Here is a 23924-nt window from a genome sequence, read left to right on the forward strand (position 1 = left end):
CCACACATCAACATCTCATCAATGCATTTCTTCACTTGTCAGTTGTTATTCAAGCTCTCAAACAAACAAGGAGGGCAGTACATCACATTGGCTGTTTTTGCTGCTACTTTGACAACATGGTTGCTACCGGTTTAGTTTTCGTGATGTTGATGCCAATTCTTAAATTTTTGTATGAGTTAATGATTTGATAAACTAAGAGTGAGGTACATTTTCGCCTCTCAAATTTTCCATCCAAATGAAGCAACATTTCTAAAAAGATATTTTACAAATGTGACTGCACATGTTAGTGCTGTTAGATCTTATTGTCTTTTATTCTTGTAAAGCACTTTGAATTGCGTTGTGTTGAAAGGTGCGCTATAAATAAACTTGCCTTGCCCAGTGATGACTCAAAATCAACTAGGATTAATACATGTCCGAAGTGTCTAATGTTTTAGTAGGAAATCCTAGAGCAATATAGCATAAGAAATTGAAAATGTTGTTTCATAAGGACCAATGAGAACAAACATGAGGCAGAATCTAAACAGGAAAGTGTAAAAACATGTGGAATCATTAAACATCTGATAGAACAAGAACAAGACACACCTAGTTTTTGTTTATCTAAAAACAATACAAGGATAAACACCGGTTATCTTGCATGATCAGTGAACTAGTTTGTCTTCATTTCATACTCAGTCTTCCTGGCAGTAAAGCTTTTATTTTTTTATTAAGAAAGTGCACCAGAATGCTCACTCATACACAATAAAAACATGAACTTTACTTGCTCCTTTTATGTTATTGTGTGTAGACACTAATACAAAAATACAGATACAACTTAAAGAAACATTCAGGTAGTTCCCACACAGCTTATATAATGCGCTGCTGACTGCTGGAATGCAGTGGTTTGACTTGAATGTATTTGTTTCCTCCATTGTGTTTACCTGCTAATGCAGGTGGGGCCGACCAGTCATACAAGAGGTAGATAATAGCTGTACTTATTTTTAATGAGCCACATGCCATGACGCACCAACAAACTTTTATTATTTAGACTGACATTAAGAAGTTTAATCGTCTCATTACACACACAGAGAGAGAGAGAGATCAGACAAAGTTATATAAGTGATAGTGAAACTTTTTACCTTTCATTTAACAATAAATAGCGTGAAACTTTACATGCAAGTTTCAAAGTAACTTCCTGAAATGTAATTGTCTCCGGTGATTCTACGGAGTCCCCAAAGGCCACAAAGTGTGAACATAATTGATACAGTGAGTGAAGCAGGTAGGACCCAAACGCAGATAACACTTGATATAACCTTTATTTCAAGGTCTAACATAAACTTGGAACAGACAAAACACTCTCCGGTGAACTAAGTCACACACAAAAGAAGCACCAACACTGAACACAGGAGGAGACAAGACTAAATACACAGAAGGGTAATCACAGGACAAGAAACAGCTGGGCAGGGGAGGAGAAACACAAGGGCCACAGGTGAACACAATCAGATAACTAGACACACCAGGGAACTAATGACAAGAGGAAAAACACAGGGAAAAGGACCAGACAATAACCCAGAGGAAAACATGACATGGAAAACAGCAAAAACACCCAAACCTACAAAACTACAACCGTGACATGAACTTAGGAGCGTGACAATAATAGAATATACTTTAGATTGCCCGGGCATAAGGAAGTCGCTTTGCTTATGAAATGTAGTACATTTTTGAGGAACTTGTTCTTCTAATTATTTTTCCATTCTCTGTTACTTTAAACTCCCACTTCACTACTTTACAATTGTTACATTTTAGCTTATCTCTACCAGCAACACCAATAAAATACTGCTTCCAATAAATGCATTGAAATTAATCTTCCAAAATGTTATAAATAATAATACAAATCCGTGGCCATTTGTCAAATATGTGGCAGTTTGGTACTTTGAGTTCATATTGCGAATACTAAATTAGTGCCTTCACTTTGCTGTTTAGTTACTTTAACTTTAAAACATCTGAATACTTCTTCCAGCTCTGTATCACAGTAGATCCAAGGTGCTTCCAGGTGACACATTTCCATTAGAGGAGAATTTAATATCAAACTCAATTGTTTTGATTAAATGCATATAGAGACAACTGAACCACACATCAACATCTCATCAATGCATTTCTTCACTTGTCAGTTGTTATTCAAGCTCTCAAACAAACAAGCGGGCAGTACATCAGATTGGCTCTTTTTGCTGCTACTTTGACAACATGGTTGCTACCGGTTTAGTTTTCGTGATGTTGATGCCAATTTTTTAATTTTTGTATGAGTTAATGATTTGATAAACTAAGAGTGAGGTACATTTTCGCCTCTCAAATTTTCCATCCAAATGAAGCAACATTTCTAAAAAGATATTTTACAAATGTGACTGCACATGTTAGTGCTGTTAGATCTTATTGTCTTTTATTCTTGTAAAGCACTTTGAATTGCGTTGTGTTGAAAGGTGCGCTATAAATAAACTTGCCTTGCCTTGCCTAGTGATGACTCAAAATCAACTAGGATTAATACATGTCCGAAGTGTCTAATATTTTAGTAGGAAATCCTAGAGCAATATAGCATAAGAAATTGAAAATATTGTTTCATAAGGACCAATGAGAACAAACATGAGGCAGAATCTAAACAGGAAAGTGTAAAAACATGCTGAATCATTAAACATCTGATAGAACAAGAACAAGACACACCTAGTTTTTGTTTATCTAAAAACAATACAAGGATAAACACCGGTTATCTTGCATGAACAGTGAACTAGTTTGTCTTCATTTCATACTCAGTCTTCCTGGCAGTAAAGCTTTTATTTTTTTATTAAGAAAGTGCACCAGAATGCTCACTCATACACAATAAAAACATGAACTTTACTTGCTCCTTTTATGTTATTGTGTGTAGACACTAATATAAAAATACAGATACAACTTAAAGCAACATTCAGGTAGTTCCCACACAGCTTATATAATGCGCTGCTGACTGCTGGAATGCAGTGGTTTGACTTGAATGTATTTGTTTCCTCCATTGTGTTTACCTGCTAATGCAGGTGGGGCCGACCAGTCATACAAGAGGTAGATAATAGCTGTACTTATTTTTAATGAGCCACATGCCATGACGCACCAACAAACTTTTATTATTTAGACTGACATTAAGAAGTTTAATCGTCTCATTACACACACAGAGAGAGAGAGAGATCAGACAAAGTTACTTTGAGTTCATATTGCGAATACTAAATTAGTGCCTTCACTTTGCTGTTTAGTAACTTTAACTTTAAAACATCTGAATACTTCTTCCAGCTCTGTATCACAGTAGATTCAAGGTGCTTCCAGGTGACACATTTCCATTAGAGGAGAATTTAATATCAAACTCAATAGTTTTTATTCAATGCATATCGAGACAACTGTTGTTATTCAAGCTCTCAAACAAACAAGCGGGCAGTACATCACATTGGCTCTTTTTGCTGTTTCTTCGACAACATGGTTGCTACCGGTTTTGTTTATTCGTGCTGTTCATGCCAATTTTCATTTTTTTCTGTAATGATTTGCTGGTTTGATAAACTAAGAGTGAAGTACATTTTCGCCCCGCAAATGTTTCATCCAAATTAAGCAACATTTGTAAATAATTTGTAGACAAATGTGACTAGCCATGTTAGTGCTGTTAGATCTTATTGTCTTTCATTTTTGTAAAGCACTTTGAATTGCCTTTTGTTGAAAGGTGCGTTATAAATAAACTTGGCTTGCCTTGCCTAGTGATGACTGAAAATCAACTAGGATTAATACATGTCCAAAGTGTCTAATATGTTAGTAGTAAATGAGAAGAGCAATTTAGCATGGGAATAGAACATGTTGTTTCATAAGGATCAATGAGAACAAACATGAGGCAGAATCTAAACAGGAAAGTGTAAAAACATGTGGAATCATTAAACATCTGATAGAACACGAACAAGACACAGCTAGTTGTTTTATATCTAAAAACAATACAAGGAGAAACACCGGTTCTCTTGCATGATCAGTGAACTAGTTTGTCTTCATTTCATACTCAATCTACCTGGCAGTAAAGCTTTTATTTTATTTTAGAAAGTGCCCCAGAATGCTCACTCTTACACAATGAAATAATAAACTTTACTTGCTCCTTTTATGTTATTCTGTGTAATAAAAAGTTACAGATACAACTTAAAGCAACATTCAGGTAGTTCCCACACAGCTTATGTAATGCGCTGCTGACTGCTGGAATGCAGTGGTTTGACTTGAATGTATTTGTTTCATCCATTGTGTTTACCTGCTAATGCAGGTGGGGCCGACCAGTCATACAAGAGGTAGATAATAGCTGTACTTTTTTTTAATGAGCCACATGCCATGACGCACCAACATACTTTTATTATTTAGACTGACATTAAGAAGTTTAATCTACTCATTACAGGGTGAGAGAGAGAGAGAGAGAGAGCAAACAAAGTTATATAAGTGATAGTGAAACTTTTTACCTTTCATTTAACAATAAATAGCGTGAAACTTTAAATTCAAGTTTCAAAGTAGCTTCCTGAAATGTAATTGTCTGCGGTGATTCTACGGAGTCCCCAAAGGCCCAACGCTGTGAACATAATAGAACATATTTTAGGCTGCCCGGGCATAAGGCAGTTGCTCTGCTTTTGAAATCTAATGAGGAACTTGTTCTTACATTTATTTTTCCATTCTCTGTTACTTTAAACTCCCACTTCACTACTTTACATTCAGAACAATAAACTTATTAAATGTGACACAAAATTATTGGTTAAGCTACACATTAGTCTATAAAATGGTTACATTTGAGCTTATCTCTAGCAACAACACCATTAAAATACTGCTTCAAAAAATGCATAAGAAATAATCATCCAAAACTTATAAATAATAATATACAAATCCTTGGCCATTTGTCAAATATGTGGCAGTCTGGTACTTTGAGTTCATATTGTGAATACTAAATTAGTGCTTTCACTTTGCTGTTTAGTAACTTTAACTTAGGTAAAACACCTGAATACTTCTTCCAGCTCTGTATCACAGTAGATTCAAGGTGCTCCCAGGTGACACATTTCCATTAGAGGAGAATTCAATATCAACCTCAATTGTTTTTGATTAAATGCATATAGAGACAACTGAACCACACATCAACATTTCATCCATCAACTTCCTTCTGCTCACTGAAACCTGGCAACAACCCAATGACTTCTTCTCCCTCAATCAAACATCCCCCCCTGGTTTTAATTACATCACTAAACCCCGCCCCTCACGCCGTGGTGGTGGGCTGGCTGTCATCTACAACCAGAACATCCGGACTACAGAACTCACCCTTTCCTCAGTACCATCCTTCGAATTCCTCGCCTTCAAAGCCCCTCCCTCACTGACAGTTATCCTCATTTACCACCCCCCCAAACCACACCCCTCCTTCCTCTCTGATCTCACTGAACTCCTCACCATTGCTTCATCCGTCTCCCCACGTCTGTTACTCCTCGGCGACCTCAACATCCACATGGCCTCCACCTGCAAACTCGCTTCTGAATTCTCCTCCCTTCTGGACAATTTCTTATTTACCCAATATGTCACCTTCCCTGCATGATAAAGGAGACACCCTTGACCTTGTCTGCTCCACCAACCTCCCAGTACTCGACCTCAACCCCTGCCCCTTTCCCCTCTCTGACCACAAACTCATACAGTTCACCATCGCCTCCCCCGTCCGCCACCTCCCCCCATCCAGGAACATCACCTTCCGTAATTTATGCTCTGTCGATCCCCAGCACCTCTCCGACCTGCTATCCTCTACTCTCCCCCTGGACTCGAACCTCAGCTCACCCGCTGAACAACTCAACCACCTTAATTCCACCCTACTCGCCTCCCTCAACAGCCTGGCACCCCTCAAAAGGAAAAATGTCACTTTTAAAACCTCCTCACCCTGGTTCACCCCTGCACTCCGTAAGCTTAAGCAAACCGGCCGGTAGCTTGAAGACCTAACCATGAAGTCATCCCTCATAGTTCACCATGAATCCTACAAACTCCATCTCACTACCTACAGAGACGCCCTCACTGCCGCAAAAACAGCTTACCTGTCCACCATCTTTACCGACCCCTCCCATAACCCCAGGACCCTCTTCTCCACCGTCAACAAGCTCCTCAAACCCCGTGCTGACACCCTCCTTTCCTCCATTTCCACTTTATGCAGTTCATTCCTCCAGTTTTTCTTTGACAAAATCACTGCCATTAATCTCTCCCTATCCACTGCATCTGACACACATACATCTCCCCCAACATCCACTGCCACAATTTCTCCCCCCATCTCCCTGGACCTCCCGAGCCCTCCTCCCCACGGCTGCCTCTCCCAGTTCACTCTGGTTACCCCCCCTGAAATACTCAAACTGATCAGCTCCTCCAAACCCACAACCTGCTCACTTGACCCTCTACCCACCCCTCTACTGAAGTCCTGCCTCCCCGTCCTCTGCCCCTACCTTGTCAACCTTTTAAACTCCTCCCTGTCCCAAGGAACTGTCACCTCTGCCTTCAAAACTGCTGCTGTCACTCCCATCCTCAAGAAACCCGGTCTGGATCCCTCCTCCCTCAGTAATTACCGCCCCATCTCCAACCTCCCCTTTCTCTCAAAAACAATAAAACGCATCATCTCCAAACAACTCCACCGCCATCTCCAAACCAACCAGCTTTTTGAACCCCTTCAGTCTGGTTTTCGTCCCCACCACAGCACAGAAACGGCACTCATCAAAGTCCTCAATGACCTCCTCACCTCTGCTGACACCGATTCCCTCAACATCCTCATCCTCCTCGACCTGAGTGCAGCCTTCGATACAGTGAGCCACACCATCCTGCATCCAGTACTCGGCCCCCTTCATCATCTACATCCTCCCCCTTGGTCAGATTCTCCGCCAATACAACCTGGACTTTCACTGTTACGCTGACGACACACAGATTTACCTCAGCACCAAAGTAATATATTACATATTACTTATTACTCTCTTTTGAAAGTAATAAGTTACATTACAATATTACTGTCTCTGAAATGTAATGCGTTACACTACTTTAGTTACTTTTTAGTTACTTTCACCAAAATAACCGCAAAAGAATAGCTAGGTATTTTAAATGCTAAAATTTAGTTTAGTGCAGCTCATTATGCATCCAGTGAAGGGCAATGTGGTATAGCATAACAACTGTGTAGGCCCTTAAGGCTACTAACAACTTGTATTACACGGCTTAGTTGAATACTCGATTCTGATTGCAAATTCTTAACATGTCACACGTTGTTAATACAGCAGTACAGACCGCTGTCAAGGACTATAATGAAGGTTAACATATTGTAAATCAAGGCAAATATTATTTAAACCATGCTCATGGTTTGAAATGGCAAACATTGAAAGGCAAAAGTATTATTAAAACTATGTAGCCTACTACATCATCACCTTGGTCCCATCATATACGCTGGGAAGAGAATATTTACTGTGCTTGAAAACTGGTATCACATCATCATGTGAGGTTGACTTTGTGACCTGGAGAACATTTCAGCTGCAACATTAGCTCGTTGATAAGCTTGGGATATGAGATCTTTTTGTAGCCATTCGTGGTGAAGGCATCTGTGCTATTGTATGCATTATTTTTGACCCAACATTTATACAGGCATGTCAGAATATGGTACTATTTTCACATGAATATTCTAGCCATTGTCTATTTTTATACCACAAGCTGCAAAATGACCGGCTTACCCCACTGTACAGGCGGGTAGTTGTTTAGATATACCTGGTACCTGCGGGCCGCAGAGGGGCGGCGCAGTTTCGGGCGACGAAGACTGCTGCTCCGGGGCTGCGAGTCAGGCGGGAGTAAGCTAGTGTCCACAACGGAGGGTAACGTGATGTCCGCATCTGACCTGTTGCTACTGTCTGCAGTAGATGCAGTGTTGCTGGCGTTTAGTGATGGTTGCTTTAAGCATTTTCGTATAAATGATTATCCACAGATCAGATGTGTGTCACTGCTGTGGAAGCACTTTGGAAATGATGCATGTGCAGCGGAGCAGGTCACGCTCACCTGACACAATTTGTTGTTTGTATTTTTCACTACGTTCTCTTTTTTGAATGGTTGCATAACGTTCAACTTCCCCGAAGATCTCGACGCGAAGCCGGAAGGGTAAACACCAAGTTTACTAATCTACCCGCACAATTTGTCCGGTGTCGGAATGTCTCGCTATGTTAGTACATTCTTAAAAAACAAAACACCATTTAATTTCGGGTTAAAATGTGTTGTAACTGCGTTACTGAGCATTGTAACGGGTAATATGTTACCCACATTTCATTAGTAATGCGTTACATTACTTCGTTACAGCAAAAAGTAATATATTACTGTGACTCCGTTACTTTTGTAACGCGTTACACCCAACACTGTAGCCTATATGACACATATATCTCCTATTAATCCACATATATGCACATATATGAACCTGATTTTGGCATATATGCAGCATATATTCTGCATATATTTGCCATATATTGGCATATATGTTCGTATACTTTCTTTCCGCGTGGGTGTGCCCGCTCTTTCAAATTCCAACCGCTCGCGGATACAGGAAAACACAACAGACAGAACAAACATACAAATTAAATTACATTAATCTCCCCATGTGCACGTTCGCCTTGGTGGAGTGGACAGAAGGTAGTGACAAGGGACTTAGGAGCATTCTGCCGATTGACTGTGTTCGAGATTTTAATGAAGAGAATTACTTGAATGGCGACGAAGAAACTCCTGACACACAACGAAGGGCCAGCTGGGTACAGCCATCAACAACAAGCTGACAGAGCTCAGGGTTCGCCAAAAGCAGACTAAATAATCTACATTTATTGACAATAAATGTATGTCAATGACTTATACATTTTGTGTGTTGTATTTTTGTATGTACGTAGGCTATGTATGCGTGTGGTGCAGTGGGTAAACCCCACTGCATTCGTTGTGTCCCTGAGACACTTCACCCCAAATTGCTCCTGTGGGGATTGCCCACAGTATTGAGTATGTAAGTCGCTTTGGATAAAAGCATCTAACAAGTAACATGTAATAATAATAACATATAATGTATAATCCTTGAACATAGGTGTAAATAAACATATATGCACATATAGGCTGTGCGTATATGCCTATATGTTTTACATTTATGTGAAACCTATATGTAAAACCTATATGTGCATATATGTGCAACCTATATGTGCCTATACACTGCAGCAGTAGCACTATATACGGTCACAGAGATCTGCTATTTTAAAGTAAAGTCAACACATATAGACCCTAAATATAGTCTATATTAAGAACGAGAAAAGTCTTAACATATATATCCTTTTTTGTAAACATGACAAATGTGTGAGGGTGATGACGTCAGAGCATCGTCTTATGTGCCAGGGCTTAGCCCCGGACAGCCCCAGCCCAATTTAACCCCTGGGTATTTGTGAGGGAGCTCCTATATGGCATTACCCCGCTGAAGCTCACCAAAGTTTAACATATTTCATAGTTCAAAGTTTTGTCAATTGTTTTGTTTATTGGTCAAATACTGGTTTCTAATGTTTTCTGAGGAGTTTTACTGGAATGAAAGAGCACAGAGTACAGAAGCAACAAAGCAGCATACTGCATTAAACCTGACCTTCACAGAGAGGTTGAAGTTCATGTGGAGAGAAGGCTTCAGTAGTCTGTCTTCACTCTGTTTAGTTTTGCTATCTTACAATCAATATAGTAAATGTGAGGTAAAGTGTGTTGCCAATGTAACCGGTTAGAACTCAAAGTTGCGATGAGGTCTTAAAATGTATGGAAAGGGTCTTAAAAAAGGTCTTAAAAGGTATTAAATTTGACTTCAGGATTCCTGCATATACCCTGTAGCACTGACTCGGCTAACGTTAGCTCTGCTTCATCGGCCGGTAAATAATGGAAGCACAGATGAACCGGACCGGAGCTCGTCCGAAAGTCAAGGAGGAGATGGATGGCTTATGGCGTGACTCAGAAGACAATTTATGGCGTGAATTAAATGCTGCTGCCGGTTTCGACTCGGCCGGCGGGAAGCGGCACGTCGGCGCAGGGACCTCCCCCGGGAGTGGCGCGGCGCCGGTTGTAAACAATGATGGCGGCGCCCGGCTCCAAGTTAAAACACCGAAATACAACGGTAAAGCCGACTGGGAAGCCTTCCATGCCCAATTTGAACTGTTATCACGGGCTGTGGGCTGGTCTGAGGACAATAAGGCGCTCCAGCTGGCCCTGTGTATTACAGATGAAGCTTTATCCTGTTTGCTACTGCTCAGCCCGGCTGAAAGAACTGACTATGGGGCCTTGGTTGGGGCTCTGAAGCGGCGGTTTGGACAATGCAGCCAGCCTGGGGTGCTGCGTTCGGAGCTGTCAAGCAGACAGAGACAGCCGGGTGAGCCGCTCCGCATATTGGCTAATGACATTGAAACCCTGGCGAGAAGGGCATACAGCCACATGTCCCCTGAGGTGCAGAGCGAGCTGGCTAGGGACCAGTTTATCCGGGCCATAACCCCCAGGGAGCTGCGCGTCCAGACACAACTGGCACATCCCCGCTCTCTGCAGGAAGCACTGGAGCTGGCGTTGGAGAGAGAGGTTGTAGGAGGGGCGGCAGAGAGCACGCACACGGGAGGCGGCCCGGTTGTGAGAACGGTGAGACAGGAGGAGCCAGGACAAGAGAAACCAGCATGGGCGGCTGAGTTGACTGAGCTAATCCGTGCTATGGCACTGCAATCGCCGCAGGGCAGCAACCGTCCTCGTCGGGGTCCTCTGGTGTGTTGGGGGTGCGGCCAGGTCGGCCATATTAGCACAAGGTGCCCCATGAATGCTGATATTCAGGGAAACGCCCCCGGGTCTGTGTAAATGGGACGTCACAGACCCCCGCCGTTGGGTCCCATCCTGCCTGGTCTCCAGTGGACAGAGCCCAGCTGCACGGAGGGGGGAGCGGGGCTCCGCTTCCCCCAGAAGCAAACGACATCGCAGAGTCTGTGAGGGTGGTGGGCTGGACTCACGCGGGGGATTTCTGCCATGTCCCCGTCACCCTGGCAGGGGCCCCATGGACGGCCCTTGTTGACACCGGCTCCACAGCGACACTGATGAGACCGGACGTGGTCCCAGCGGGGACACGGTTGACACCCACTCTGGTGAAACTGCGAACAGTAACCCTATGCTTGGGAGAGGGGTGGTGGTTATACAGGTGGGGGGGCTGTCAGTGTCTGTTAAGGTGTGGGTTGCGGCAGTACAGGACTCCTGCATATTAGGACTTGACTTTCTGCGGGTTGCACGCTGTGTGCTAGACCTGGGGAGGAACACGCTGGCCTTTCCAGGGGGTCCCACAGTTGAAATGGTGCACCCCACACTTGCCACGACACCACACCCACCTACATCAAGAGTGACTGAAACACTTCCCCCACCCCAAACCCCCCCCCCTGCAGCCATGCCCCCTGTCGTCAATGCTAACCCCAGCCCCAACCCCACACCCCGTACTCCAGTTGATGTACGGCCCCCGGCCCCGGAACAACAACCTGCAGCTCTAAAGGGGGACAGACGGGCGGCAGTGAAGGAGGTGTGGAAACGCAGCTGTGATGACTTAAAACCCGAGCAGCGGGAGGAACTGTGGCAAGTGCTGTGGGAGTTTAAGGACATTTTTGCTCTGACAGAAGAGGAAGTGGGCCTGACACACCTGGTGCAGCACGATATCGACACGGGCGACGCACGGCCCGTCAAGACACGCCCCCGCCGCCTTCCCCTGGCCCATCAGACAGCAGCAGACAGCGCTATTGATGAGATGCTGTCAGCTGGCATTATTGAGCCCTCTGACAGCCCCTGGGCCTCGGGGGTTGTGATGGTCAATAAGAAGAAGAGTTCAAAGATGAGGTTTTGTGTGGACTACAGACCGCTGAACAGTGTGACCAAGAAAGACTCATACCCGCTGCCCCGCATAGATGAGTGTTTGGACTTGGTGTCTGGCTCATCCTGGTTCTCCTCTTTAGACCTGCGCAGCGGGTATTGGCAAGTTCCCCTCAGCCCAGAAGCCAGACCAAAGACAGCTTTTTGCACTGGGAGGGGGCTGTGGCAGTTTCGAGTCCTCTCCTTCGGCCTGTGCAACGCTCCGGCCGCGTTTGAGCGGCTGATGGAAAGGGTGCTCGCTGACGTTCCCCGACAGGAGTGCCTGGTCTATCTGGACGATATCCTGGTCCATGGTAGCTCCTTCCAGGCGGCTTTAGGAGCCCTGCGGCGGGTTCTACAGAGGATAGCAGCAGCGGGGTTGAAGCTCCACCCCGACAAGTGCTGTTTCTTGAGGAGAGAGTTGGAGTTCCTGGGGCACCGAGTCGGAGGAGAGGGCATCAGCACGCTGGAGGAGAAGGTGCGGGCAGTAAAGGACTGGCCAGCCCCCATCAATCTGCGGGAGCTGAAGAGCTTCATTGGGTTAGCGTCGTACTACAGGCGGTTCGTGCGTGGCTTCTCTTGCATAGCTGCACCCCTGTTCCGCCTGCAACAGAAAGACTGTGATTTTGCTTGGACTCCAGAGTGTGAGCTGGCCTTCAGCTCTTTAAAGAAGGCCTTGACGGAGTCTCCCATCCTCACTCCCCCAGACCTCAGCCTACCGTTCGTCCTGGATACGGACGCCAGTGACGTCGGGATGGGGGCGGTGTTGAGCCAGGTGGGGCCTGGGGGGGAAAAAGTGGTGGCGTATTTCAGCAAAACCTTCAACAAAGCTGAACGGCGCTATTGTGTGACACGCAGAGAGTTGCTGGCAATTGTGAGAGCAATCAGCCATTTCAGGTACTACCTGTGTGGCCTGTCCTTCACAGTGAGGACTGACCACGCAGCCCTCCAGTGGCTGATGTCCTTCAAGGAGCCCGAGGGACAGATTGCACGCTGGCTAGAAGGACTGGCGCCGTACGTCTTCACAGTGGAGCACAGGGCGGGGGTTCGCCATACCAACGCTGACGCCCTGTCCCGGCGCCCCTGTGCTCCCAGCGGCTGTCGGTACTGTGAAAAGAGAGAGGACCAAGAAAAGGAGCTCTGTGCAGAGGAGGAGCGAGACCACAGGCATAAACCAGCCGAGCCGGTCTGCAGAGGTGCACGGATCATCGACTCACCCGAATGGAGAGCGCGGCAGGAAGAGGATGCTGACCTACAGCCAGTGCTGAGGTGGGTGGAGTCAGGACAAAAGCCACTGTGGAATGAAGTTGCTGGGTGCTCGCTTGCCACCAAAGGACTGGTTGCAAAGTTTGAGGCTCTCCGGACGAAGGATGGAGTGCTGCAGAGAGCCTGGAAAGAGCCTGCAACGGGGGAGGAGAGGTGGCAGGTGGTGGTCCCCAGGGCGCTGAGGGAAGAAGTGCTTAAGGCCTCCCATGGAACTACTGGGGCAGGACACCTTGCGTCGACTCCGCCAAAGCTGTTTCTGGGGCCAGCTCAGGAGAGATGTTGAGGACTTCTGCCGCCGCTGCGACCTTTGTACGGCGTACAAAGGTCCCCCTGATCAGTCACGTGCCCAGCTTCAGCAGCTAGCGGTGGGGGCCCCGATGGAGAGGGTGGCGGTGGACATAATGGGCCCATTCCCGTGCACAGAGAAGGGGAACCGTTACGTCCTGGCCGCCATGGACTATTTTACAAAATGGCCAGAGGCGTATGCTATACCAGACCAGGAGGCAATGACCGTTGCAGGTGCCCTGGTGGAGGGCATGTTTGCCAGATTTGGAGCGGCCGAGGTCATTCACAGCGACCAAGGAAGAAACTTTGAGTCGAGGGTGTTCGCCGCTATGTGTGACCGGCTGGGCATGCAAAAGACGCGGACTACTCCTCTGCACCCGCAGAGTGACGGACTGGTCGAACGGTTCAATAGGACTCTGGGAAAACAACTCGCTATCCTCACCGCGGAGCATCAGCGTGATTGGGACATGCACCTCCCTCTTGTTCTTTGGGCCTACAGATCGGCTGTGCAGGAGTCCACCTCATGCACACCGGCCCTGCTCATGCTGGGGCGAGAGCTGCGGACACCAGCAGAAATGGCTTTTGGCCGACCCCCCGACACACCAGCGGTTCCTCCGGGACCGGAATATGCCAGGAGGCTCCAGGATAGAATGGAGTCAGCACATGCCTTTGCCCGCGATCAGCTGCAGAAGGCGGGCATGAGTGAGAAAAGAAACTATGACACGAGGGCTAGAGGGGGGGACTTCAAGGCCGGGGACCTGGTGTGGGTGTATAGTCCAAGAAGAAAGAAGGGCCGGTGCCCTAAGTTGGACTGTCACTGGGTGGGCCCTTGTGAGGTGCTGGAAAAGCTGGGAGAGGTGGTCTATAGGGTCCAGCTGCCGCCTAGAGGGAGACGGGTGGCCCTCCACAGGGACCGGCTGGCCCCATACAGAGGCGATGCACATCCGCGGCCTAGACCCCCAGCATCGTCTAGGAGAAACCAGACAGTCACTTCCCCCGATTCACTGACTGTGTCCCCTGCTGACCCCCCACATTCACCCCCACCCCCAAACTCACCCCCTGTTCCGGGACAGGATGTTCCAAGCCGGCAAGCGCAGCCGCCTGTGTTCACTCCAAGGCGGCCTCAGAGACCAAGAAGAGCCCCGGGCCACCTCAGAGACTTTTTATGCATTCCCTCGGGGCGAGGGACTTAGTAAGGGGGGGGCAATGTAGCGATCTGCATTTATTGTTCAAGTGTTCTGTTAACTGTTTGTGTCAGGCTTCTGTGAGGAGAGCAGGTAGGGGCGGGGTTGGGGAGCAGAGGGTTTGGTGTGTGTGTGTGTGTCTGTGTGGGCGCGTGCAGGTGAGGGAGAGTTTGGCGCGAGAGGAGAGAGAGTGAGAAAGGACGGATGAGAGCCGTTGGTTGTTAATAAACCTGTTTAACTTGAGAACGCTTCACTCGTCATTCCGACACGTCCGGGTGGACGTTACAATATGTTATTATTATTACATGTTACTTGTTAGATGCTTTTATGACTTTACTTTAAAATAGCAGATCTCTGTGACCGTATATAGTGCTACTGCTGCAGTGTATAGGCACATATAGGTTGCACATATATGCACATATAGGTTTTACATATAGGTTTCACATAAATGTAAAACATATAGGCATATACGCACAGCCTATATGTGCATATATGTTTATTTACACCTATGTTCAAGGATTATACATTATATGTTATTATTATTACATGTTACTTGTTAGATGCTTTTATCCAAAGCGACTTACATACTCAATACTGTGGGCAATCCCCACAGGAGCAATTTGGGGTGAAGTGTCTCAGGGACACAACGACTGCAGTGGGGTTTACCCACTGCACCACACGCATACATAGCCTACGTACATACAAAAATACAACACACAAAATGTATAAGTCATTGACATACATTTATTGTCAATAAATGTAGATTATTTAGTCTGCTTTTGGCGAACCCTGAGCTCTGTCAGCTTGTTGTTGATGGCTGTACCCAGCTGGCCCTTCGTTGTGTGTCAGGAGTTTCTTCGTCGCCATTAAAGTAATTCTCTTCATTAAAATCTCGAACACAGTCAATCGGCAGAATGCTCCTAAGTCCCTTGTCACTACCTTCTGTCCACTCCACCAAGGCGAACGTGCACATGGGGAGATTAATGTAATTTAATTTGTATGTTTGTTCTGTCTGTTGTGTTTTCCTGTATCCGCGAGCGGTTGGAATTTGAAAGAGCGGGCACACCCACGCGGAAAGAAAGTATACGAACATATATGCCAATATATGGCAAATATATGCAGAATATATGCTGCATATATGCCAAAGTCAGGTTCATATATGTGCATATATGTGGATTAATAGGAGATATATGTGTCATATAGGCTACAGTGTTGGGTGTAACGCGTTACAAAAGTAACGGAGTTACAGTAATATATTACTTTTTGCTGTAACGAAGTAATGTAACGCATTACTAATGAAATGTGGGTAACATATTACCCGTTACAATGCTCAGTAACGCAGTTACAACACATTTTAACCCGAAATTAAATGGTGTTTTGTTTTTTAAGAATGTACTAACATAGCGAGACATTCCGACACCGGACAAATTGTGCGGGTAGATTAGTAAACTTGGTGTTTACCCTTCCGGCTTCGCGTCGAGATCTTCGGGGAAGTTGAACGTTATGCAACCATTCAAAAAAGAGAACGTAGTGAAAAATACAAACAACAAATTGTGTCAGGTGAGCGTGACCTGCTCCGCTGCACGTGCATCATTTCCAAAGTGCTTCCACAGCAGTGACACACATCTGATCTGTGGATAATCATTTATACGAAAATGCTTAAAGCAACCATCACTAAACGCCAGCAACACTGCATCTACTGCAGACAGTAGCAACAGGTCAGATGCGGACATCACGTTACCCTCCGTTGTGGACACTAGCTTACTCCTGCCTGACTCGCCAGCCCCGGAGCAGCAGTCTTCGTCGCCCGAAACTGCGCCGCCCCTCTGCGGCCCGCAGGTACCAGGTATATCTAAACAACTACCCGCCTGTACAGTGGGGTAAGCCGGTCATTTTGCAGCTTGTGGTATAAAAATAGACAATGGCTAGAATATTCATGTGAAAATAGTACCATATTCTGACATGCCTGTAGAAATGTTGGGTCAAAAATAATGCATACAATAGCACAGATGCCTTCACCACGAATGGCTACAAAAAGATCTCATATCCCAAGCTTATCAACGAGCTAATGTTGCAGCTGAAATGTTCTCCAGGTCACAAAGTCAACCTCACATGATGATGTGATACCAGTTTTCAAGCACAGTAAATATTCTCTTCCCAGCGTATATGATGGGACCAAGGTGATGATGTAGTAGGCTACATAGTTTTAATAATACTTTTGCCTTTCAATGTTTGCCATTTCAAACCATGAGCATGGTTTAAATAATATTTGCCTTGATTTACAATATGTTAACCTTCATTATAGTCCTTGACAGCGGTCTGTACTGCTGTATTAACAACGTGTGACATGTTAAGAATTTGCAATCAGAATCGAGTATTCAACTAAGCCGTGTAATACAAGTTGTTAGTAGCCTTAAGGGCCTACACAGTTGTTATGCTATACCACATTGCCCTTCACTGGATGCATAATGAGCTGCACTAAACTAAATTTTAGCATTTAAAATACCTAGCTATTCTTTTGCGGTTATTTTGGTGAAAGTAACTAAAAAGTAACTAAAGTAGTGTAACTCATTACATTTCAGAGACAGTAATATTGTAATGTAACTTATTACTTTCAAAAGAGAGTAATAAGTAATATGTAATATATTACTTTGGTGCTGAGGTAAATCTGTGTGTCGTCAGCGTAACAGTGAAAGTACAGGTTGTATTGGCGGAGAATCTGACCAAGGGGGAGGATGTAGATGATGAAGGGGGCCGAGTACTGGATGCAGGATGGTGTGGCTCACTGTATCGAAGGCTGCACTCAGGTCGAGGAGGATGAGGATGTTGAGGGAATCGGTGTCAGCAGAGGTGAGGAGGTCATTGAGGACTTTGATGAGTGCCGTTTCTGTGCTGTGGTGGGGACGAAAACCAGACTGAAGGGGTTCAAAAAGCTGGTTGGTTTGGAGATGGCGGTGGAGTTGTTTGGAGATGATGCGTTTTATTGTTTTTGAGAGAAAGGGGAGGTTGGAGATGGGGCAGTAATTACTGAGGGAGGAGGGATCCAGACCGGGTTTCTTGAGGATGGGAGTGACAGCAGCAGTTTTGAAGGCAGAGGTGACAGTTCCTTGGGACAGGGAGGAGTTTAAAAGGTTGACAAGGTAGGGGCAGAGGACGGGGAAGCAGGACTTCAGTAGAGGGGTGGGTAGAGGGTCAAGTGAGCAGGTTGTGGGTTTGGAGGAGCTGATCAGTTTGAGTATTTCAGGGGGGGTAACCAGAGTGAACTGGGAGAGGCAGCCGTGGGGAGGAGGGCTCGGGAGGTCCAGGGAGATGGGGGGAGAAATTGTGGCAGTGGATGTTGGGGGAGATGTATGTGTGTCAGATGCAGTGGATAGGGAGAGATTAATGGCAGTGATTTTGTCAAAGAAAAACTGGAGGAATGAACTGCATAAAGTGGAAATGGAGGAAAGGAGGGTGTCAGCACGGGGTTTGAGGAGCTTGTTGACGGTGGAGAAGAGGGTCCTGGGGTTATGGGAGGGGTCTGTAAAGATGGTGGACAGGTAAGCTGTTTTTGCGGCAGTGAGGGCGTCTCTGTAGGTAGTGAGATGGAGTTTGTAGGATTCATGGTGAACTATGAGGGATGACTTCATGGTTAGGTCTTCAAGCTACCGGCCGGTTTGCTTCAGCTTACGGAGTGCAGGGGTGAACCAGGGTGAGGAGGTTTTAAAAGTGACATTTTTCCTTTTGAGGGGTGCCAGGCTGTTGAGGGAGGCGAGTAGGGTGGAATTAAGGTGGTTGAGTTGTTCAGCGGGTGAGCTGAGGTTCGAGTCCAGGGGGAGAGTAGAGGATAGCAGGTCGGAGAGGTGCTGGGGATCGACAGAGCATAAATTACGGAAGGTGATGTTCCTGGATGGGGGGAGGTGGCGGACGGGGGAGGCGATGGTGAACTGTATGAGTTTGTGGTCAGAGAGGGGAAAGGGGCAGGGGTTGAGGTCGAGTACTGGGAGGTTGGTGGAGCAGACAAGGTCAAGGGTGTCTCCTTTATCATGCAGGGAAGGTGACATATTGGGTAAATGAGAAATTGTCCAGAAGGGAGGAGAATTCAGAAGCGAGTTTGCAGGTGGAGTCCATGTGGATGTTGAGGTCGCCGAGGAGTAACAGACGTGGGGAGACGGATGAAGCAATGGTGAGGAGTTCAGTGAGATCAGAGAGGAAGGAGGGGTGTGGTTTGGGGGGGTGGTAAATGAGGATAACTGTCAGTGAGGGAGGGGCTTTGAAGGCGAGGAATTCGAAGGATGGTACTGAGGAAAGGGTGAGTTCTGTAGTCCGGATGTTCTGGTTGTAGATGACAGCCAGCCCACCACCACGGCGTGAGGGGCGGGGTTTAGTGATGTAATTAAAACCAGGGGGGGATGTTTGATTGAGGGAGAAGAAGTCATTGGGTTGTTGCCAGGTTTCAGTGAGCAGAAGGAAGTTGATGGATGAAATGTTGATGTGTGGTTCAGTTGTCTCTATATGCATTTAATCAAAACAATTGAGTTTGATATTAAATTCTCCTCTAATGGAAATGTGTCACCTGGAAGCACCTTGGATCTACTGTGATACAGAGCTGGAAGAAGTATTCAGATGTTTTAAAGTTAAAGTAACTAAACAGCAAAGTGAAGGCACTAATTTAGTATTCGCAATATGAACTCAAAGTACCAAACTGCCACATATTTGACAAATGGCCACGGATTTGTATTATTATTTATAACATTTTGGAAGATTAATTTCAATGCATTTATTGGAAGCAGTATTTTATTGGTGTTGCTGGTAGAGATAAGCTAAAATGTAACAATTGTAAAGTAGTGAAGTGGGAGTTTAAAGTAACAGAGAATGGAAAAATAATTAGAAGAACAAGTTCCTCAAAAATGTACTACATTTCATAAGCAAAGCGACTTCCTTATGCCCAGGCAATCTAAAATATATTCTATTATTGTCACGCTCCTAAGTTCATGTCACGGTTGTAGTTTTGTAGGTTTGGGTGTTTTTGCTGTTTTCCATGTCATGTTTTCCTCTGGGTTATTGTCTGGTCCTTTTCCCTGTGTTTTTCCTCTTGTCATTAGTTCCCTGGTGTGTCTAGTTATCTGATTGTGTTCACCTGTGGCCCTTGTGTTTCTCCTCCCCTGCCCAGCTGTTTCTTGTCCTGTGATTACCCTTCTGTGTATTTAGTCTTGTCTCCTCCTGTGTTCAGTGTTGGTGCTTCTTTTGTGTGTGACTTAGTTCACCGGAGAGTGTTTTGTCTGTTCCAAGTTTATGTTAGACCTTGAAATAAAGGTTATATCAAGTGTTATCTGCGTTTGGGTCCTACCTGCTTCACTCACCGTATCAATTATGTTCACACTTTGTGGCCTTTGGGGACTCCGTAGAATCACCGGAGACAATTACATTTCAGGAAGTTACTTTGAAACTTGCATGTAAAGTTTCACGCTATTTATTGTTAAATGAAAGGTAAAAAGTTTCACTATCACTTATATAACTTTGTCTGATCTCTGTCTCTCTCTGTGTGTGTAATGAGACGATTAAACTTCTTAATGTCAGTCTAAATAATAAAAGTTTGTTGGTGCGTCATGGCATGTGGCTCATTAAAAATAAGTACAGCTATTATCTACCTCTTGTATGACTGGTCGGCCCCACCTGCATTAGCAGGTAAACACAATGGAGGAAACAAATACATTCAAGTCAAACCACTGCATTCCAGCAGTCAGCAGCGCATTATATAAGCTGTGTGGGAACTACCTGAATGTTGCTTTAAGTTGTATCTGTATTTTTGTATTAGTGTCTACACACAATAACATAAAAGGAGCAAGTAAAGTTCATGTTTTTATTGTGTATGAGTGAGCATTCTGGTGCACTTTCTTAATAAAAAAATAAAAGCTTTACTGCCAGGAAGACTGAGTATGAAATGAAGACAAACTAGTTCACTGATCATGCAAGATAACCGTTGTTTATCCTTGTATTGTTTTTAGATAAACAAAAACTAGGTGTGTCTTGTTCTTGTTCTATCAGATGTTTAATGATTCAGCATGTTTTTACACTTTCCTGTTTAGATTCTGCCTCATGTTTGTTCTCATTGGTCCTTATGAAACAACATTTTCAATTTCTTATGCTATATTGCTCTAGGATTTCCTACTAAAATATTAGACACTTCGGACATGTATTAATCCTAGTTGATTTTGAGTCATCACTAGGCAAGGCAAGGCAAGTTTATTTATAGCGCACCTTTCAACACAACGCAATTCAAAGTGCTTTACAAGAATAAAAGACAATAAGATCTAACAGCACTAACATGTGCAGTCACATTTGTAAAATATCTTTTTAGAAATGTTGCTTCATTTGGATGGAAAATTTGAGAGGCGAAAATGTACCTCACTCTTAGTTTATCAAATCATTAACTCATACAAAAATAAAAAAATTGGCATCAACATCACGAAAACTAAACCGGTAGCAACCATGTTGTCAAAGTAGCAGCAAAAAGAGCCAATGTGATGTACTGCCCGCTTGTTTGATTGAGAGCTTGAATAACAACTGACAAGTGAAGAAATGCATTGATGAGATGTTGATGTGTGGTTCAGTTGTCTCTATATGCATTTAATCAAAACAATTGAGTTTGATATTAAATTCTCCTCTAATGGAAATGTGTCACCTGGAAGCACCTTGGATCTACTGTGATACAGAGCTGGAAGAAGTATTCAGATGTTTTACCTATAAGTTAAAGTTACTCAACAGCAAAGTGAAAGCACTTATTCAGTATTCACAATATGAATTCAAAGTACCAAACTCCCACATATTTGACAAATGGCCACGGATTTGTATTATTATTTATATCATTTTGGATGATTATTTCTGATGCATTTTTTGAAGCAGTATTTTATTGGTGTTGCTGGTTGAGATAAGCCAAGATATAACTAGGCTATTTATTGTTAGGAAAGTTAAATTAAACAATGTTGCCAAAGTATCAAAATACAAAATAATTACACAATAATATGATATACAAACAACATTGACATACATTTCAAATTGTTACATATTAATGATATAAACACAGTGATACAATTACACTTCAACATACGTGTGTGTTCTCTCTCTCTCTCTTTTCTCTCTCCCTCTCTTGCTTTAGGTTTTATCTGTAACTTTGTATTAGTGTCTACACACAATAACATACAAGGAGCAAGTAAAGTTTATTTTTTCGTTGTTTATGATGAGTGAGCATTCCGGTGCACTTTCTAAAATCAAATAAAAGCTTTACTGCCAGGAAGACTGAGTATGAAATGAAGACAAACTAGTTCACAGATCCTGCAAGAGAACCAGTGTTTCTCCTTGTATTGTTTTTAGAAATGAAACAACTAGGTGTGTCTTGTTCTTGTTCTATCAGATGTTTAATGATTCAGCATGTTTTTACACTTTCCTCTTTCGATTCTGCCTCATGTTTGTTCTCATTGGGCCTTAGGAAACAACATGTTCTATTCCAATGCTAAATTACTCTCTCATTTACTACTTACATAATAAACTCATAAATAAAATAAAATTGCATTGGTTTTTGTCGAAGGAACCGGAAGGAGTTTACTTCCGGGTTTTAGGACGCGTCACTGTGGCACTCTATATGCATTTAATCAAAAACAATTGAGTTTGACACTGCTGATTTTGCTCTAGCATAGTCCAAAGCATTTTGCCACAAACAGCTGAATAGGCCTCCTGTGCTTGCCCAGTAAGTACACACTGAAGTAACAGCATTTTGTCCGAATCTGACCAGTTTCTTGCCTCTGCTATGCATTCAAATAGAGTAAAAAAAAATTCAAAAAAAATGTTGACATTTTTTACCTAAGTTAAAGTTACTAAACAGCAAAGTGAAAGCACTGATTTAGTATTCGCAATATGAACTCAAAGTACCAAACTGCCACATATTTGTAAACAAATGGCCACAGATTTGTATATTATTATTTCTAACATTTTGGATGATTATTTCTGATGCATTTATTTGAAGCAGTATTTTAATGGTGTTGCTGGTAGATATAAGCCAAGATGTAACTATTTTATATGTGTAACTTAATCAATAATGCCGTGTCAAATCTTTTTTTTTTTTTTTACTTTATTTTCCTTTTTCTTAAGCAACACATACAGTTTCAGTTTCAGTGACAAAAAATTGCAGGTTGTCCATTTTCTGTTAACCGGGGGGGTTAACAGAAAATGGACAACCTGCAATTTTTTGTCCCCCCCCCTACAGAATAAGACAAGATTAATTGTACATAAATATTTTTGAAATAATAAACAAACAGATGGTTGAAAACACAGCACACATAAAAAAAATATATATATATATGACAAGGTGGAGATACATGTTAATCATGGTTGACTATAGAAAATCTGTGTTCTAATTCAGTTTTTTTATTTTTTTTATAAAAATAAATCAGTTAGGGAAGAGTAGGCAGTTTCAAACTTTCCATGTACGTTAAAAATGCTTGCCAGGCAGTGTTTCCCCTAGAATGGAGTCATAGCAGCGGTGCTAAGGCACTTGGGCCCAGCATAATGTGGGCGCGGAGCGCGTGGAATTTTTTAGTGTGTGCGCGTGCGAAGTGCGTCCCGCCAATTTGTTTCTATGTGTCAGCACAAGAAAGGCTCTTGAGGCCTAGGTGAGATTTTAGGTGAGATTTTATGTGTAAAGAATAAATGAAAAATCTCTACAAAACACAAATACACTGCAAAAACAGAAAGTTATTAACATAGGTAATAAACGTCAAAATGGGTTCAAATGTATTCAGTATCGTATGAACATATTTGAATTGGGGGTTGGACGTCACATCCTCTAGGGGGGTCCGGGGGTATGTTCCCCCGGGAGTTTTTTTTAAAAACATTTTACAGTAAAATGCTTCAATCTGGTGCACTTTGAGCACACAATTACTAGAGACCTGATCTAGGGGGTACAACTTTAAAACGCCCATATGAAAAAGATCGGTTTACATTTTAATAATCAAATAAGTATGTGAACATAACCAATAACCCACCATAGCCAATAACAAATAAATGTAACTTATTTTATTTTTGTTGTTCATTCATATCTTATTTTACCTAGTTAACATTTATTTATTTATGAATATTTTTGTATCTCTCCAACTTTAAACGATATTTTTGGTTTACTGTCCTATAGTATACATTGGAATGATTTCAAACCTGTTTTTATTTATCCTAATAATTATAAAGGAGTGCCATGGAAATATGTGTTTACATAATTTGTGGTCAAAACGTTTGAGACCCACTGAGATAACTTAGACTAAAATT

Source organism: Notothenia rossii, assembly GCF_949606895.1.
Source record: "Notothenia rossii genome assembly, contig: scaffold_54, whole genome shotgun sequence".
Taxonomy (NCBI): Eukaryota; Metazoa; Chordata; class Actinopteri; order Perciformes; family Nototheniidae; genus Notothenia; species Notothenia rossii.